Here is an 8,665-nt window from a genome sequence, read left to right as displayed (position 1 = left end):
AACTAGATTCAAATCTACACTCTGACACTGTATGTATGACCTTGAACAACTCAACTCATCATCGTGACCTTGTTTAATGGAAAAGGTGCTAGATTTTAAATTAGGACACCTGAGTTCTTGGTGTCCTGACATAGGACATCTGAGTTCAGTAAATTTGGGCTTTAACATTTTATTGTTGTGTGACTATGAGTAAATTATTTCACTTTCTTAGGCCTTGGTTTTTTCTTGTGTAATACAGAAATAATACTTGTACCAACTCCTTACAGGGTAATTGGGGGGAAACACTTTGGTTTTTTTTAAGGCAATTAGATAGATAGACAGACAGACAGACAGACAGATAGATAGATAGATAGATAGATAGATAGATAGATAGATAGATAGATAGATAGATAGATGGATAGACAGACAGATAGATAGATAGATAGATAGATAGATAGATAGATAGATAGATAGATAGATAGATAGATAGAGATTCAGATATACATATATATCCTATTCTTGTTATTTATTAGATAAGACCTGGGCAGCTAGGTGGTGTAGTGGATAGAGCACCAGTGCAGAAGTCAGGACGACCTGAGTTCAGATCTCACCTCAGACACTTGACACTCACTAGCTGTGTGACCTTGGGTAAGTCCCTTAATCCCAATGCCTCATCCTGGGTCATCTCTAGTCATCCTGATGAGTATCTGATCACTGGATTTAGATGGCTCTGGAGGAGAAGTGAGGCTGGTGACCTGCACAGCCCTCCCTCACTCAAATCAAAGTGAAGTGCAAGTCATGTCATCATTTCTCTGATGGCATGGTCTTCTTCAGCAACAAAGGACGAACACACAGATAAGATCTAGTACCCGCTCTTACAGAGCTGACAGCCCAATGGGACAAAAAGACACAAATGTAGATAATAGAATACATAATGCCATATGGCAATCACATTAAAGAAGTTCAGGATAATGATTTTGTAACATTTAGGGGTAAGAATATTACCAAAGGGTGTTAGGGAGGATTTGTGGAGTAGGTGACCTTTAAGCTAAGCTTTTAAAAACAGGTAAGAATTCAACAGACAAAGAAAAGATCGAGGGAGGGCAATAGAGATATAGTGACTAGCAAAAATAACTAATATTTGTATAGCAATTTAACTTTTGAAATGACTTTTACATTCATGTTTTTCACTGGAGTCTCACAAAAAGCTTGTGAGATAGGTATTCCAGAGATTATTATCCCCATCTTATAGACAGGAGAATTGGAATTTGGAGAAGTTAATTAGTTGCCCATGTTCACACAGCTAGTTGATTTAAGAGGAAGGATTCAAACTGAGATATTTCTGATTCAAAACTCATTCATCTACCTCTTGTGTCAGGTTGCTTCTCTGACAACTGAATGAAGCCATGAACATAGGTATATTTATGGGACATAGTAGTCTAGTTTAGCTAAAGACCAGAGTTTGTGGAAGGGAGTATTAGTAATCAATCAACAAGCATTTATTAAGAGCTACTACATGCCAAGCATGGCACTAAGGACTGGAGATAACAAAGGCAAAAGTGAAACAGTCCTTGCCTTTGAGGACCTTATATTCTTACATATTTAGACAGACATATATGAAGGGATACTAACATATATGTGTGTATAATACATATATATATACACACAACACATAAATGTATATATGCTTGTGTATACCGTGTGTGTGTTTGTCCTTCATTGCCGAAGAAGACCATGCCATCAATGTACATATGTGATAAATGTGTGCATATGCATATTTATACATGCATGTATATGTGTGGTGGTTTGTAAATACTACTTACATAAGGAATATGAAGTACTTTTGGGAGGGAGGGCACTAGTAGCTGAAGGAAATCAGAAAAGACTTCCCATAAAAAGTGGCACTTAAGACAAATTTGGAAGGAAACCAGGTATTCCAGGAAGCAAAGGAGAGGAGGGGGTGCATCTAAGCTTAAGCCAACTAAGCATCTAAGCACAGCCAATGCAAATGCATGGAGTTAGGAGATAGAATGTGTTAGGAACATGTCACATCTTAGGAACAGCAAAAAGGAGAGTATGATTAGACCAGAATGAAGAATATATGGAAGAGAGTGTAAAAAAAGACTGGAAAGGTAGGAAGGAAGCAGGTTGATAAGAGTTTGAAATGTCAAACAGAGGAGTTTATTGTTGATTCCAAGCAGACAGTACTTGGCATATAGTAAGCTTTTAATAATGCTTGTTATCTTACTTGTTTCTAGAAGTAATAGAGATACAGTAGTGTTTGTTGAGTGGGGATCATGGGATTATAAATTTAAAGGTATAAGGGACTTGTGAGGTCATTGAGTTTAAACCTGGCGATTAACAAATGAGGAAACAGAGGCTCAGAGATGTTAAATGACTTGCTTGAGGTCAAAGCTAATAAATGCCTCAGATGGAATTCAAATCCATGTCTTTCTGAGTCCAATTTCAGAAATTTCACCCTTCTGTCACACAGGGCCAGTTTACACTTTAGGAAAATAACTTTGGTATTTAAGATTGTAATGAGCATGATTGGAATGTGTAGAGATTTAAGATGGAAAGACCAAATATTAATGACAGTCCAAGTAGAAGGCGATAAGAGCCTGAATGAAGGTAGAAAATGTGAATGGAGAGAGGAGAACCATGTGAGAAATGTTATAGCAAATGATAAGACTTCAAAAAGAACTGGAAAGGTGGATTGAGTCAGAGTGCAGAGTGAAGAATGAGAACCACAGTCATTGGAAGAATGGTAGTGCTCTCAAAAGTAAAGGAAGAACGAAGAAAGGGTATGGGTTTGGAGGGAAAGATAATGAGTTCAGTTTTGGACATGCTGAGTTTGAGATGCCTATAAGGAATCCAGTTTGAAATGTCCAATAGGCAGTTGCGTACTACATGACTGGAACTCAGGTTAGGGACTAGGGTTAGATCAAAAGTTGACTCATAAAAGATAGGATCAGAGAATCATCTGCAAAAAAATAGCAATATGAGATAAGGTTGGGAAAGTATATTGGATCCAAAAGAGGGCCTTAAATATCAGCTAAAGGACTTAGTGATGAGAATGGTTGCTGTTGTCTTAAGAATGGAAATGCTGCATTATGGGAAGAAAATATTATTTGTCTTCCCTTGAATTTTTGATACTCAATATCATCTCATTCAAGGGTAGTTGGTAAATGCTTAACAACTTGATCATAGGGTAGGAGGGGATATATACTGACCTGGACACACTTTTACATTTAATCTATACTATTCAAATTTTCTGCATCATTTTATTAAGTCTGGCCAATCAAAAAAAATTAAATTAAGCCCAATTTGTAGCATTTGACAATTCCCAAGGTGTAAATATGCTGAAAATTTAACAATTGGCTCTTGGGAGCCAGTATGAGCCAGTTCCAGAACACCAGGCCTTAATTTCTTACACATCTGACAGCTGCTAGGTCTCTAATTGACTGAGAAATTCCCCTCCCTACTTCTCTTCTCCCCCCCACCACCACCCTACCCGTGATTGTCGCAGGACAATCTATTCCCTTTACCTTTATAGAGATGGACAATGGGGCATCCTTGAACTCCTGGGGGATAACCTCCTCTTGCAATATAACCTGGAAAATTTCAGTCAGCTTTTGTATGAGCAATGGTCCCCCTACCTTGTAAATCTCAGCTGTAATACAATCAGCACCAGGTGCTTTGCCACAGCAGGGGAGCCTAATGGCCCTCAAAACCTCTTCTTCAGTTGGAAGTTCAGCTAAGGAGGGACTGACTTTAACCTGAGGTAAACTTAGTCATTGCTGGCAAAATTCTTGCTAGAGTGCTCCTTAATAGGCTGATCCTTCACTTGGAAGATGGTCATATACCTGAGAGCCAGTGTTGTTTTTAGAAAGGGTTGAGGAACAATCAATATGGTGTTTGCTGCCCGACAACTGCAGGAGAAATGCCAGGAGCAGAACAGAGGTCTGTACATAGTGTTTGTAGATCTGACCAAGGCCTTTGACACTGTTAGTCATGAGGGTTTTTGGAAAATTATGTCAAAATTTGGTTGCCTGGAGAAGTTCAACAGTTTTGTACGTCAATTTCAGGATGGCATATTTGCCTGGGTTCTGGATGGTTTACAATGCTCTCGTGGCTTCCCAGTCACCAATGGTGAAGTGAAACAGGGCTATGTGCTTGCTGCCATGCTTTTTAGTATAATGTTTTCAGCCATGTTGTCAAATGCTTTCAATGAGAATGAACATGGCATTAAGGTCAACTACTATACTGATGGTAAGTTCTTCAATTTGGAAAGGCTATAAGCCAAGATCAAAATGGAGAGAGTGTTGGTGCATGATTTTCTGTTTGGAGATGATGCACTCAGTGCAGCCTCTGAAACTGAGATGCAACAAAGCATGGATCAATTCTCTGCTGCCTGTGCTAATTTGGCCTAATAATTAACACTAAGAAAACACAGGTGCTCCATCAGCCACCACCATACCATCCATACGTGGAATCATCAGTTACAACAAATGGAGAAGTTTTGAATGCTGTGGATAAGTTCACTTACCTTGGTAGTATACTTTCCAGGTATGTACACGTTGACAATGAAGTTGACGCACGCATTGCCAGAGTTAGCTCAGTGTTTGGGAGGCTCCAAAGAAAAGTTTGGGAGAGAAGAGGTAGTAGACTGACTAACAAAGTGAAGGTCTACAGAGTCATTGTGCTGACTTCATTGCTGTATGCCTGTGAAACATGGTCAGTCTACCAGCACCATGCCAGGAAACTGAATCGCTTCCATTTGAACCATCTTAGGAAGACTCTGAGGATCACCTGGCAGGATGAGGTACTGGACACTGAAGTCTTTACTTGAACTGAACTGCCAAGCATTCAAACTATGCCTCAGAGAGTGCTACTCTGATGGGCTGGCCACATTGTTCAAATGCAAAATGTACGTTTGCCAAAAAGACTATTTTATGGAGACCTCGCATGGGGAAAGGTGATCACATGATGGCCAGAGGAAGCAATACAAGGACACTCTCAAGGTCTCTCTCAAAAACTTTGGATTTGACTGTGCAACATGGCAGACACTGGCACAGGACTGCTCAGCATAGTATGCCCACATCAGAAAGGGTGCTGTTCTCTATGAGCAAAGCTGAATTGATACAGCACAAAGTAATCGTAAGATGCATAAATTCAGGGTATCCACCCCAAATATTCACATGGAGTATCTGTGCCCAACCTGTGGTAGAACATTCTGAGCTCGTATCAGTCTGATCAGCCACAGTCAGACACACTGAAATTTCACTTTATCATGGTGAAGTCATTTTGGTCCTCTTCAAGAATGAAGGACAACAACCAAGCAACCAGGTCTCTGTTGATTGAGAGATTTGAATGATTCCTGATTGAATCAATCATTCATAAGGGCTAATTCTCAACCGACATTTCTCTTATTTGGCCACCTGTGCACTGTTTACTCATCAATAACTACATGGACTTTCACTTTTTTAATTGCATTTACAACCTTAATCTTATATGCCTTCTACCTTTGTACTATATCCAGTCCAAATTCCACTTTATTTCATGTTGTTGAGTCATTTATGGTCTATGCAAAGAGCAATATGATATTGTGGATAGAGAGCTAACTTCAAAGCCAGAAATGAATAACGAAAAAATTATTTATTATGCACTACATGCAAAGCATTGTAATAAGCAGTGAGGATACAGTTGGAGAAGCAAAAAGCCCCTCCTGTCAAGAAGCCCCTCCTGTCATGTTCTAATAAGGGTAGATAACTGTATGTTTCTGTTGCAAGTCAGAAGGAAAGGTATGATGGTCCTTATGTTGAAGTAGTAAAGTAGATGGCAATGCTTTTTCTTTAACTTTACATACATTAATAAAAACCATTATTCAACTTTTCTGACTGAACTATTTGACAGTGCCAAGGACTTTGGTAGTGAGAACTTTCTTTTCTGCGTTCAAGAAAGATATAACTTCAAGTGCCACCTCTAACATACTGGCTGTGTGACCCTGGGAGGTCACTTAACTTCTCAGTGCTCTGGGTAACCTTCTAAGACTACAGGGTGCATAGAATGTGTATATTTGCATTAAATAAGGGAGTTTCCTCATGTGGAAGTTTCCTATATTAATGAACTCAGTGTTTAGTCCCAATCCCCTTCAATTTCATAACAGCTAGAATGAGATCGTTTAATAATTGTCCCCTGTAGTGTCTGAAATGACCACACACTGAAAATAAGAATGGCTGTCATTTTCTTCCAGGTATGTTTACCAGCAAAGGCATTTCCTAGTCTATGGATGTTATTGATATATTTGTACAATTCCACTAAGTCAGTAATATCCATGAAATATCACCTTAATACATAATCTACATTATTTTAAAGAAAACTTGTAAAGGCTATCAATCTCTGAAATAATTTTATTTCAAAGGTGATCTTGCACTTTATTTTCATAGAAAGGTAGAATCTTGGAGTTGGAAAGGATCACATAGGACATGTGGTCTATGTCGAGTACTTGAGTAGGATACTCCTCTTGAAATAGACCTGAAAAGTGTTATCCAAAAGTCATCCAAAGACCTCTAGGCTTTTCTCTCCCCTCACCTATCTCTCTGACCTCTTTCCCTGTCATTCTCTTTCCCATCCTCTCTCCCTTCCTTTTGTCCCTCACCTACCTACTTCCTCCTCTGTTTCTCCTCCCCAGTCTATCTTTCCTATTCCCTCTCCTTGTCCCTTTCCTGCCTCATCCCTCCTTTCTCCTGCCTCTTTTTTTTTCTCTCTGCCTCTCACCTCCTACTATTAAGTAGGATATCTTTCTCATGCATTTGCTTGCATTTGTCCTCTCAGACCCAGCTGATTGCCTTTCCCCATCCAATCACTGAAACCAGCATATGAGCACTGTCAGTTCTAGGGCACACAATGAACACTTCAGATCAACAAAGGCATTCAGGGACAGGAGTCTGTGGGGGCTAAGGAGCTCTCTGGATTTTATAACAACAATGGTGACTATGTCTGAAGTTTCTCAGAGCCTGACCATAAGTAGGTAACAACCTATAACCGAAGATACTTTGAGAACATTCCCAAGAGTGAATCTGAACTGAAAAGGTTATACCTATAGAGGGATTTAGCCCAAGCAATGGGGGGCTCTGGTGTAATCATCCCTTCATCCAGCACATAAAGGGCTATCACAATCCCATAGAAAACATTCAGCACTTACACCCCAATGTAGGTAGACTCCTGGATACTAGATCATTTCCTCAGAGACATTCTTCATGAGTATGGCTTTTTGATCCTCCTGAGGAGGTTGTTTCCAGTCCAGGAAAGGATGGGAAGTGGACAAAATGATCCCCAACCCCTCAACTGCCCGGGGGTGGGGTGGGAAAGAGGGAAGGCATCTTACCTGTTCCTTTTTTTTTTAAAGAAAATAAAGATAATGTTAAAAATAATTAACTTCCAGCAATGAGGAACTCACTATCTCCTATTCTAACCAGGATGAAACATTCACAGAGAACTTGTCCCTCTAAGTCCTGGAAGTTAGGGAAGGAGGATGAGATTCAGAGGGAAATTCAGAGGGGTTCAGAAGGAAATAACTAAGGCCCAGATAAGAAGACAGAACACCTGGGTCCTTGTGACAAGTGAACATGCTAGAGAGGAGAGCCTAGAGGAAGGCAGGCTGGATGGATCTCAAGGGCATATACGCCCTCCTGTGAAACTTGCTTTTTTGTCTTAAGTCCTCAGAAGCACTATCATTCATCTTTTTGTAGCTAGGCCAGCAGATTGGGATTTCAAAGAATTGTATCCCATTCCTGGTTTTGACCTTAGCTTGTTTTATGACTATGAGAAAGCTACTTAGCCCAAGTTTCTTTTCCTAGCTGTAAAAGAAAATAAAAATTCCCCAGTATTATGACAAGCAAAGTGAGATCTTTTGCTGCTTTTGTTTTAGTATAATCAAGTGCCTCTGATTGAATCTTGCCTTTATTAACCAAGAGTCTTTACTAGGAGTAAAGTACAGAACTAGGAGTTTCTTTAACTAGAAACAGTATATGTATTTGTATTGTTAATTATTTTAATGTGATTAAAGATCTCCCTCACTCATTAATAGGCCTGAGAAGAAGTTTCTAATGAGGCACTGGGCTCTCAGGGGTTATGATACTCTCTGGCTCTAAACAAACGTATAACTACTCTGAAGGTGAAACTTTACTTTGGGCTGACTCACTGACTAGAACTGTTTGGCTATAGGAGACTCTGGGAAGCTGGATGGGGGCCCCCCGGCTTTGAAGATCCAAATGTTGGTGCTCTCTCTGGTAACTATGGTCAGACAGCTGGATCAGTCTGTTGATCTAGGATGTGTGTATTGCTTATGTTAGACATTTGGAAGCATGTCTGTTGACCTTTGATTTCTCTTTATTTTCTCTGAAGTTCAGGATGATGACTTTTCCCCCTGAACTAAGTGCTTGATTAAAGTGATTGCTGACCCCTGAAAAGTTGCCTTTCCTTTCATGAATGCAGATCTAAGCCTGTGATAGCAAGCTTCCTGTGTATGTTGGGGTGCTTACTGTTACACCCAAATAGATAAAAATCCACACAGTCTACTGAGAGGAGAGAACTACCAAACACAATCTTGCTTCTTTCCTTGAGGCTCCTCCAAATGTGACAGCAGAGGGAAAAATGAAATTGTTCTTAAGCTGTCAAACTA

Source organism: Notamacropus eugenii, chromosome 1 (assembly GCF_028372415.1).
Source record: "Notamacropus eugenii isolate mMacEug1 chromosome 1, mMacEug1.pri_v2, whole genome shotgun sequence".
Taxonomy (NCBI): domain Eukaryota; kingdom Metazoa; phylum Chordata; class Mammalia; order Diprotodontia; family Macropodidae; genus Notamacropus; species Notamacropus eugenii.
Note: the sequence above shows the minus strand (reverse complement) of the source record.